Genomic DNA, 12,378 nt, shown 5'->3' on the forward strand with positions numbered 1-12,378 from the left:
TGTGGGTTTCAAAACGCGCAGAATGATAGTCGAAGCATGCAGGATGGGCAGATTAGGAGGCCTCCTCCTGTATGTTGGACATGTCGTATGTCAGGACACCTTGCACGCATGTGTAGAAGCCAAGGAGTAATGCAAAATGGGCAATTCTCAAGAGGGGGGACTGCATACCCGTCTGAATACACGCAACAGATTGGAGATGGATTTGCTCAAAATCAAAAAGTGCAGCAAACACAAGCGCCGAGAGCACAGCAAGATTTACAAATGCAACAGATAATTAATCCACCACAAGGGCAGTCACAGCATTCACCAATGCAGATACAGCAAGGCACAAGCACGGTACAATTGATGACTCCTGGGATAGGGGGTGTCACTGTTGATGGGAGGAATCCTTTTACAGGTACAGGGATGAGAATGTACCCACAATAGGACAACTCACTGGGAGACTTGTTGTGTTCAATACTATCTGTAATGCCTAATCCTCAAGAGGAACCAAGGGTTGAAGTTAATATAGGGGGCAAATCCATTTCTTTTTTTAGTAGACACTGGGGCAACATGCTCATGTGTACGAGAGGGAAAATTTACAATGTCTGCGAATGCCATGAATATCCAAGGTTTCACAGGAGCTACAAGTAGAGTTCCTTTCACTGAAAAATGACCAGTCTCTATATGAGAATGTGACATGTCTGTGCCATTATTATATTCAAGACAGACACCTGTCGATATAGTAGGTTGAGATTTAATGACAAAATTGAACATGATGATTTTGTTTACTGATGAAGGCATAGTGTGTTCAACACCAGGAATGCATTATTTAAACGTTAGTGAGTTTATTATGGCATTTGCAGGTCAAGTGGCCATAAGAGGAGTACCATTGGAACCACAAGTTTTTTACTATTGGGTACGTATTCTGTTAACATGGCTACCAGCTTAGTGGGAAGAACTGTGAGAATACCTGATGTTTTTTATTCAGGCCAAGGATACCTTTGGTTGAAGAGGAAGGACAAGTCTTTCTTTTAGAATTCCAAGCAGCCATTGTGCACAGTGATTTCCATTGGGGAAGGTTATAAATTGACTGACGTCACTGATGAGGATATGTTTAGAGACCATCCGTCAGATGACGAAGTAGTATTTGAAATGAGTATTAATTATTGGGTACGAGCAATTAAACGCGAGGTGCCTCCGAAAATTATGTTAGATCAGAAACATCACAAGTATTTCGATGAAGACATGGCAAAAGTGCCAGTTGCATTATGGACAACAGGCCCCTATGACGTAGGTCTATTGAAAGAGGCTGGAGAAGTAAAGATTAAATTGAAACCAGGAGCAATTTTACCTCGAGCACGGCAGTATCCCATGTCTCGAGAGGCATATGAAGGTATTTTCAAGACGATATCCACCATGATGGAGCAGGTTATCTTGGGGACGTCAGAGTCACCGTGTAATACTTCAGTGTATATGATTTAAAAAAAGAAAAAAAATAATAATAAAGTAAAGGGGGGCGGTCATGGTGTTTAATTCAAGATCTTCGCCTGATTAACCAGATTGTCGAGACCACGTTCCCTCTAGTTCCTAATCCTGCGACAATCTTATGTAGTATCCCTGTTGAAGCACGATAGTTCACTGTGATTGATTTGAAAAATGCGTTTGTCTCAATCCCATTGCATACAGACTCACAGGATCTGACGTCACTCGACTGAAGTACTCGCCTGCCTCAGGTGTACTGTGAATCTCCATCGATTTTCAATAGAGTCCTGCCGATGGACTTATGCAATATTGATTTGGAAAGTGTTGTGTTGCAATACGTAGATGACATATTGGTATGTAGCCCCTCAGAGGAAGAGTGCAAGCGCGATTTAGTTCAACTGATGATTATTCTTGCACAAAAAGGATTTAAAGTAGACAACGAGAAATTGCAATATTGTCAAGAAGAAGTGTCAGTTCATTTTGCGTGAAGGAAAAAGGGTTACTCCTGAGAGAGCTGAGGCTATTTTGAAAACAGCAAAGCCACACATGATAAAGCAAATGCAAAGATTTTTGGGACTGTGAAATTAAGTGAGGGCATGGGTCTTTGACTACAGTTCGTATATAAGGCCCTTGTTGCAAGCTCTGAAGAAAGCACAGGCAACTCAGGAAACATTTTCTGGACTCAGGAGATGTAAGAAGGGTTTGATGAGTTGAAAAAGGCAATTTGCACAGCTCCAGTTTTAGGGATTACCAATTATGCTGAGGGATTATTTTTGTTTTTGCACACGAATGGCACTGTTATGACAGAAGTACACACGCAGAGAACCACGTTGGAGTACAAGCCCCTTGCATATTACATTGGGATTTTAGACCCAGTAATGAGGGGTCACTTTCCTTGCGAACAATGTTTGGCAGCCGCCACGTTCGCCATTGAAAAAGCTACAAGCATAGTAATGGGGTGTTCCATGACGTTATTTGGTGAACATGCTTTGTTTGCCATCTTGGAAATGCCTAAAGGTACGTTGACTTCCCAAAATACTTGTGCCTATGAGGTAGTCATATCGAATCCAGTGATTAAGATAGTTTGATGCAGAATTGTGAACCCTGCCATGTTTGTAGCAGAACCCCTGGCAGAAGACGAGCATGCGCATGGTTGCTCGAATTATGAGGAATTCTATGATGAACTCCCAAGAGTGAAGGAAAATGAGTTGGTAGCTGGAAAGATTATTTTTATTGATGTTTCTTCTAGAATCAATCAAAATTATGGACAAAGATATACAGGTACCGCTGTGGTGAAGCACGCGGCCAATGGGGAGTTTGATATATTGATAAGTGCACGACTACCGTTTGACTTTTCAGCACAGGCTGCATAATTAGTGACGCTGATTGGCACGCTCAAGAATCAAGCAGACCAGGAAGTAACAGTGTAGAGTGACTCCGCCTATATGACCTCGACAGTGCACGCAGGGATAGCACATTGGTAGAGGGGCTACCTCCAAGCGGACGGCACTCCAGTGCATCACGCTGCCTTATTGGACACTCATTAAAACACTACAACTTTCAATAGCCATCGCAGTCGTCAAGTGCGCAGCCCACACTAAAAGGGCAGAACATAATTAAGTTTGACAAGCCTGATGTGAATGAAAGCATGGTGGTGGTCATGAGTGTCTGATTATTATGATGATTTGTCTAAGACTCAGTTAGTAGTACTACAAGGGGAAGCGCCTCAAGATGAGAAAGACCTGTGGACATGGAGGGGATGTTCTTTAAGCCAAGACAGCACTAGTAAACCGGTGATGCCTATAGGCTTATTAAGTGTGGTGTTAGAACAGCTACACTACCCTGCACATGTTACTAGAGAGAGCCTCGCCGCAACAATAGCGGAGGACTGGTTTGTGCCAAATTTAGTAGACCACGTTGCATTTTATGTACTGAACTGCATCGTATGTTGAAATTTTACTGCTGGGCACACATTGCGTACAGTACTAATGGTCCTTTCCAGCATTCGCATATTGACATTGTCAACATGCTACAAGTCTGTAATGGATACAGATATATGATTGTAGTTGTATGTTCCTTTTCATGGTGTATTGAAGCTGGTCCATGTACACATCCAGATTCCACCTGCGCAGCAAAATATTTAGTACGAGAAGTGCTTCCTAGATGGAGAATATGTGAAGTATTGAGATCAGATAATGACCCTCATTTTGTTAATGAATTCTTTGAACAGATAAGCTTGTTGCTTAGTATAAAGCACGGGTTTTGATCGGCTTATCACCCGCAAGCGAATGGAGTCTGTGAGAGACTCAACGGCCTGCTTAAAGAAAGAATAGCAAAATTGAAGCTTACCCTGAAGAAGGGATGGTTGCATTGCCTACCACTGGCATTGTATGCGTTGAGAAATCACCCAGGTTCCGACTACCATCTTACCCCCATGAAATAGTGACAGGGAGGTGAATGAGGACACCACTCACACCTCCATCTAGAATTAGAAGTGATGCCCAGAAAACAGCAGAATTGTTAGGAAAGGAGTTACGTAATTACTTAACATGCATGACTTCAAGTATCTCTGTCATTTCAGATCGACTCAAGCGGAAGAGGTGGGGGGCATAGAACCATGAGATGTTACAACAACCAGAGTTGAAGGACAACGTCTTCCCAAACATTTCACCGGTGATCAGATCTTGATCAAGAACTTTACTAGGAGATGGCATGAGCCATGCTTTAATGGGTCTTTCATCGTAGAAGACGTGACACCGTCAACAGTGCAAGTGCAAGGCAGACATGCGTGGATATTTCTCAGAGACGTACAGATCTATGCTTGAGAACCCCTTCACCACCACCCCTACCGGAAGCAAGCATCGGAGAAGAACTTCAGCACGTGCAGACTAGCTCCATGACGAGGAAGAAGGATGCAGAAACTGGAGTAGACAAATAAATAATACATTGAACTGTGGCTTGTTTCAGGACACTCTTTTAAGTCACTAAAAAATTAGTTAATGGAATCTATTTGTCTTGAGCCACAGGAGTTTGTTGACATTGGACTGAGACATGTTTAAGTCTGGATCGAAAAGGAAAGCATACCAGATTTGGAGTTCCTTTTTGATGACTGGAAAAGGGAGCTGTTCCCCCGATTCCTTTCTCACTGAGTTTCTTTTCAGAGGTGCCCATGGTTGTGCCCAATGACAACGTTCATCGGATCATCCTTGCTGTTTTTATCTTTATTTTTCCACTCTTGCCCTGCGCTTGTGGGGAGAACTTTTGACGTACGTCATTTTCTGCAAGATCCTAAGTCTGGTCCAATCGTGAGGAGATTGCTCGCAGCCATAATAGAGCAAGTTCTTCAGCTTCCTGAGTACTAAAACACAAATGGCCCTATCGGTTGACAATGCGCATAGACTGGTTAGCATGGTATTCTATTACCTAATCGAGGAATGCCTGCATCTTGTTGGAAGACAAACTGATGTTCGCACGTTTTTGAGGGATCCGAGGAATAACGTAGCACTTAATGAATTGTTATGAGACATAATAACACAAGTCAATCTCTATTCTGAGAGAACACTGAGACCAGAATGAGACTTTTGAAGAAAGAGATCCAGAACCTAATAGCTGTAGTCATCTACTTCTTGCTGAAGAAGAATCTTCATTTTGTCTGGTGAAAGGACGATTCCTTTGTCTTCTTTGGGAACTTTTAATTGTCCGGCAGCAGCCAGCTGATCAAGAAACTCGTGGAGAAAATTGAGCCGCTTGCAGAGTATTGCATGATGTTGTCCAATTAAAAATTGGGGTTTCCTTCCTTAAACAAGATTAAGAATGGCCAGCGTCAATAGCAACAACGTAATTGTTAACAATGAGAGACCGCCACAATGTGCAAGAAGTTATTGTTGTAAGGAATTGGCTTACCTGTACTTTATTTACACATGTATTTTGTTTATAGTGATACTTCTTTCACTTGCAGTGCGCACTGCTTACTATGTGAATCCAAACAGAGAAAAGATTCCGGTTTATTGTCCTATGCAGAAGGGAGGGTACAGATGTGGCAACTATAAGGCAGCCAAGACCTTATGTGATTGTCCCTACTTTGGAGGTATCTTTAAAGGCACCTAGTCCTGAAATAGACAAATCTGTGTTACCTTTTGGAGGGAGGCCACGTACAGAGGTTATAGTGGACTCTCTACGGCCATCATTCTCCGCTGCTAAGAAAAGGCATCAGGATAGGAAGAGGCTTTTGGACCTTTCTCCTACGCAGGTAGCACATGTAAAAACACCAAGTCCACTGACAAATGTTTCTATGATTGTTCCAGTAAGAAGGAATTATGCTGTCGTACTTCATGAGATGATTATAGAAGCTCAGAAGAAAAGAATGAGACCTAAGAGAAGTGCTAGGGAAGATGATCATAAGCTGAAGGATTACCTGGATAGTATAACACACTTGGAGAATAACATATGGTATCACCATATGAAAGAAGTGGGAAAGAGGACCTCGAAGGAGGAATGCTTTTTATGTTCACTTGTTGCTTTTAGCATTGGCAAGTCTAAAATCTTTGTAGCTATTAGTAATAGACGTCCAGAAAACACATTGCCTATCACAAAGAGCACTCTGCCTTACAAGAGGCCAGTTTATGGGCCGAGAGGCCTATCTCAAATGGGCAACTGAATGGACCGATCCAGATGAAGATGATTATGTCCAAGATACGAAGAAAAGAAACCGGGTCCACACCAAAAATCACGTGATCAGATACAAAAAGCCTGGAATAAAAGGAGCTGAAATCAGATGGGAATTAAACAGAAGACTTGAAAGTCCAGGAAAATCTGCAGAAGAAGTTCGTAAATGGAAGAATAGAGGACAGATGCAGATCTGGGGATCAGTGCCATCACCAGATGGATGGGCAGAAGGAGTGGTCATCTGCAGAGCCTGGGTGGTCATTGGTTGTTATCAGCCAACCATTGACATTGTACAGAATGGATGCAAACCTCTATGGCCAAGACTTGCTAACCTACTGACCTGTTAACAAAGCTACACGTCCAGAGGATAGACAAAGTGGAAGACATTGCTGATGATAGCTGGTTTGGAGCACTCTTTTCTTGTATTCCACAATGGATGGCAGACATGTTCAAGTTCCTTGGAGCCCTGATCGTGATGGTGTTGCTTGGATTCTGTGTGATTGGGATAATAATCTCACAATGCAAGAAGACAGCAAAGAAAGCCATAGGGATACAAATCATGATTGTTGTTGAATCAGGCTTGAAGGAGAAGAAATCAGAGACTTTGTGAAGGCCAGTATCCATGCACCTGAGGGAACTAAGTTCTTGTAGCCAAAGAACCATAACAAGTATGTGGGATAATGGATCTATTGCAGTTCAAGTGGACAGGTCATGCCCATGACTTGGAACCAGGATGAGCATGTGAAATCAGCTGGATGCCTGAAAGGAGTCATAAAGATATGGGGCCTCATTACGAGCATGGAGGTAATGAAAAAAGGAAGGCGGAATGGTAATACCGGGTTCGAGTACCGGTCTGGGCCATTACAAGCCTTCAAACCCGGCATTACCGCCACCGCCTGTACCGTGCCCCTACTTACCGGCATGCGTGCGTCCACACACCCTTGACGGCGTCAAAACCGGGATGCCGCTAACAGGAGGGCATTACAAGTAAGGCGGGCATGCACCTACCGGCACCCGGAAGGCGGTAAATAGGGTCTGGACGATGGCGATACTACACGCATCGCGGATCACCCATGAATAGCAACCTGCTGTGTACCCAACTGTCACAGGTGCACAATCTCCACAGATGGAGGCAATGAAGCCTGTCCCGGCACAAAAGGAGCACACCCACACACCACACCCCTTCCAACACCAAAATGATCCCACTTGCTGTTGCAATCCTTGTGCTGGAGGACATGCCTGTACTGCTACACCAGCAACAATAACTACAACTACAACAAAAGGCAGCACAGAGGAGACGCAGGACGAGAAGGAGGTTGAGACAGGCCCAGCAAGTCCCACCAGTGCAGCCAGTGGTACCACATAGGCAGCCACCAATCCCTTGCATCAGAGCCAGTCCATTTAACCTAACCCCTGTGCAGATCCACACCCTGTACCGGTTGCACTGGGACACCATCACCACCATAGTGGACATGATACACAACGACATTGTTAGCCTGATAGAAATCCGCACTGCCATCCCCCCTCTACTGAAGGTAGTGTCTGTGCTCCACTTCCTGGCCACAGGCACCTGCCAGCACACAGTGGGCCAGCTGCATGGCATATCACAACCACTCTTTTCGCGCATGCTGCCCCAAGTGCTGGATGCCCTCCTGACGCATGCAGGGAACCACATATCCCTACCACGGACTGGCCAGGAGCTCACTGACACTAAAGTCTGCTTCCATGCACTGGAAGGCATGCCTAATTGCGTCAGTGCCCTTGACTGCACGAATGTAGAATTGGTGGTCCCTCATGCCATTGAGGTGGTGTACCACAATCGTAAGCAATACCACTCCATCAATGTGCAGATGGTATATGACTCCAGCAAGATGATCACACATTGTTGTGCCCGATATCCCGGATCCACACATGATGCCATGGTGCTGTGGAACTCCACGCTACCCCGCTACATGGAGCGACATGCTAAACAACGTGCCTGGCTGCTTGGTAAGTTGCCTGACAGGCCCATGGCAGTGCAGTAGGGGGTGTGAAACTGGGGGGAGTGGGGTGCATACTCCACCAGGGTGAGATTGGGGGGATGCATACTCCACCTGGATGAGATTGGGGGGGTGCATACTCCACCTGCGTGAGATTGGGTGGTGTGTGGACATGCAAAGCACTGTATCCCTGAACATCCCAACCTGAACATGACACATCAATGCCATACATAAGACCAATGCTGCACAGCAATTACAATATGCCAGACGTACAAGCAGGCCACCATGGGAATGTCAAGCGATGGATGACAGAACATATCACACCTGTGGCAATGCAGCTATTGTGAATACATAGAGAGTACCACGCATCACCAACATGGGTGTTTAAACATTGTTCCGCATCCACATCTGCATCAGCATACAAGTGAACGCCCTGCATCATCTGGACAACACAATCCACACCAGCAGAACATATTACCGTACACATTGCGTCAAATGAACCTGCGTGCATGAATCCAGGGACATGTGCATGTGAACACCAAATAGTTGCAGCCATGGTAGTGATTACTAAGGTGTCAGGTCTGATATCGACTAACACATATCTCATTGTGCCCCCATGCAGGTGATGGTGGCTATCCCTTGAAGCCGTGGCTATTTACCCCTGTACGGAACCCGCAGAACAGGCATGAAGAGGAGTACAGTCGGGTTCATACCCGTACCCGTGTTGTGATCGAACAGGACCTTTGGCCTGTTGAAGGTACGGTTCTGCTGTCTCAGCAGGTCTGTTGGAGCACTCCTTTACGGGCATGAGAAGGTGGCAAAGATCACCATGGTCTGTGCCATGCTGCACAACATGTGCATCCAGAGAAATGTACCAATGCCATCTGACATTGCCCTGCATGCACCGGGTGAGGAGGAGGAGGAGGAGGAGGAGGAGGAGGATGATGATGATGGAGGAGGAGCAGCACCCCTGCCAGTTCGCAATGCACAGACTGGCCGTGCTGTGCGCCAATCGCTGATTGATAATTTATTCTGAACCACAGGGATGCTGATGGGGTCTGTGTTAGTACTACACTGGGCACTGGGATCGTGTGGATATGGACACAGGGTGTGTTGGGGGGTATACGGTGTGGGGAGTTGGGCACTGTGCGCTGTCATGAATTGAATAAACACACACGAAATGAACAATGTCCAGTCATGATATGATTTTTAACACAACGGGTGTATTGGAAAATTAACAATATAGTGCTAGAACCCCCCACCTCACACACACACCCTCCCCCTACCCCCCAAAACTCCCAACACCCCATATCCCCCAGCACCCCATACCCCCCCAACGCCCCATACCCCCCAACTCCCCAAACATCCCCAACACCACCTCCCCCCTCACCCATTGTCATCCCACACACAATGTGCCATTCATGAGTTTTGCCAGGTGGCAGTTAGCATGTGCAGGGTGATCCTGCTACTTCCGGCCTCTCTTCGGGTCTGGGTGCAGCATGTCCGTTTGGCATGTACTGCGCCTGGTCATGTGCACAGGACTTGAGGGAGTCGAGCTGGCAGGTGTGGTTAATGGGGTGGAGGTTGAGGGGTGTGCGACCGCTGGCACAGTTGGTTGCTTCTGCATATTCTCTACAATCCTGCCAAGGACCTGTGTAACCGCAGCTAAGCTGTGTCTGATCACTATGGTGTTGGCATTTGTGACCGTAATGGAAGCCGCATTTGCCTCCTGAATTTCACGGCAGGTCAGTTCCCCCTCCGCCACATACTGGCGGACCAGCTCAATCAGACTGTCCTGCTGGGCCTCAACCCTCGTGAGGCGGGCCTCCATGTCTGTGGGGGCTGTGGAGGTGAAGGTGCAGTGGCAGGGTGGCCCAATGCGGACTGCCCCCTGATGTGGTGGACAGATGTGGACTGCCCAGTAATATGGCATGTTCTAGCATGGGGCATACTGGTGAGCCCTGGGTGGAGTACAGGGGGGTGGGCTGGGGACTGGGTGTATGCAGACATACTACATGGATGTTGTTGTCCATGTCGGGGAATTCCTCGGCATGGCCCTCCACGTCGCTGAGGGGGGCAATGGCTGCTACCTCCCCTATGGAACTGGTGGCGGCAGACTGCGTTCCATCACCCTCTGCCTTTGCAAGTGTTGCGACTCTGTAGTGGCAGTGTCGTCGGCTGGTGTAGTATCCTCCTCTGCTGGCCTGGGCTGCACTGCTGCCCTGGGTTGCACTCTGGGCATTGGTGCTGCCCTGGAGGTGGAAGGCCCAGTGCCCTCATGTCTGGCCCTGGATCCCTTTGAGGCTGTCAAAGGCCCTGGGGCAGGGTCCTGGCCTTCACTTTCTGCGCCTGTACCTGTGGGGGAACAAGAGATGCAGGGCATCATTGATGCTGTTTCATAAAAGATGCATGATTTGGCGCTATTCAGTATTTCATGTTTCATGCATTGCATTGTTGTCGGTGTGACACACAGGGTACTTTAAATGGCGGGGCCATATTGGCATATGCCGTGGGCTCTCCATTCTATACTGATGTGTACTAGGTGGCATACTGTTGTATTGCGCTTTGCGTGATGTGTGGCATGTGATTGATCCCTGTGTGTTAGGTGTCTGTTAGTAATGGGATTGACACGCAGCATGCATTTCATTGTGCCAGGGTTTGGATCACCATCTGGACATGGCTCTGTATATGTGTGTATGATGGCCCATGCATTGGCTTGGTTCACTTTCACATCTGTTGTGCTATGTCAGGCTTTGGTTCTCTAGGGTTTGTGGGGACACTCACCTCCATCTCCCGATGACGGCACACCTGTCTCTATTTCTCCAATGCCCTCGATCGATTCCATGTTGATCATGGTGCTGCAAGTCTCCTTCCATCGCATCAATTTGGTGGGTGAGTGGTCCCACTGCCTGTAGCCATGGCCTCCCTGCGGTTTGCTGCTAGAATGTTTCACACCCAGAGACGTAGATCGTCCCACCTTTTTCTTTCAGTCTTTCACCGTGCAGGGGGTGGTGCCAACCGCTGTCACCTTCCGTGCCACCACCTCCCATATTTGTTTTTTTCGCATTCGGGCTTCACGTTTCAGGTTATTGGCAAACACCTCATCCGCATGGGCTACCAGCGTATCCGCCAGCATGTTGAGCTCCTCATCTGAGAAGCGCTTCTTGCACAAACGGGGGTGTACTTCCGAGTTGCCTCTGACATGATGGGTTGATTGGGCCTGCTCTCCACTCTGTAGCACTGCTGTGTTAAGAGGATGGCAATGGATTGTGTTTTTTAAGATGACCGCCGGTGCATTTCCCGTTCCGGCGTGATGACGTTACTTCCGAGTCCAGTATTACCAACCCGGTATTTGCATGATGGTATTGCCGGGTCCGTTATTAAGGGGTTGCTCCTGGGCGGAGGCGGAGGCGGTATCAGCGGTTCCCGTGATGGTGCTTTCGGGGGGCTTGGGGGGCCTTTAGTGGCATGGTGGTGCAGCCATTACGGGCATGGGGGCGACACTCGTGCTCTCGTAATCAGCCACTATTAGCGGTGTCGAGGGTCTACGGACACGCTAATACCACCATCGCTAATGCCAGCATTTTCTCAGCTATTCTCATAATGAGGCCCATGGATACCAAAAAAGCATTTCTTCAGACAAGGATGTCTAGACGTGAAGGATGATGGGAGAGTGGTCGATGAATCGCCCGGGGGGGTGTAGAGAAGGAGCCAAGTACCCCCACCTCAGCCAGCTCGCCCATATTGCCTGTATGTTGGGAACCAGAGTGTGAAACACGTGCAGTACCAGTGAAAATACCAATACCGAGGAGACTCCTGGAAGTAAGGTTCCCATTGAGAAAGCCATACATGCATACACAACAGTATGATGGCCATTTGAATGAAATCCAGGAAGAAACAGGACCAATGAATGAAAGAGAAGAATGCTGACTTGACATGAAGCAAGCCTGACGTACTTAGAAGAGATGCAGAGACAAGAGAATGCAGATATTCTATTAGGCATCAAGAAAGTATCAAAGATAAATGACATCTTGAGCTCAAGGTGAAGTAACGTATGCTACAGAAATGATGAAGATATCAAGTCATTTTACAGGTGTACATATGCAAAGACACACAAGCAGACAAAGTATTCTTGAGGCTAGCTAAGTAGTGAATAGATTGCGCCATGCACCAATGTATACATATATAGGTACAAGTAAAGAATGGATGTTTCCACTACTTGGTATAGCAGAGCTGGACAAGAAAAGGAAGGCCTTTCCAGTATGTCGCA

The 12,378-nt window shown here is 46.9% G+C and overlaps 1 protein-coding gene across 2 annotated transcripts in view; it reads left to right on the top strand.

Moving 5' to 3' along the window:
- MTMR7 (myotubularin related protein 7) overlaps window positions 1–12,378 on the top strand; it is a 591,157-nt gene that overhangs the window by 211,660 nt on the left and 367,119 nt on the right. The window lies entirely within an intron of this gene.

Source organism: Ambystoma mexicanum, chromosome 6q (genome assembly GCF_040938575.1).
Source record: "Ambystoma mexicanum isolate Mex_15411 chromosome 6q, UKY_AmexF1_1, whole genome shotgun sequence".
In the NCBI taxonomy this organism is placed as follows: Eukaryota; Metazoa; Chordata; class Amphibia; order Caudata; family Ambystomatidae; genus Ambystoma; species Ambystoma mexicanum.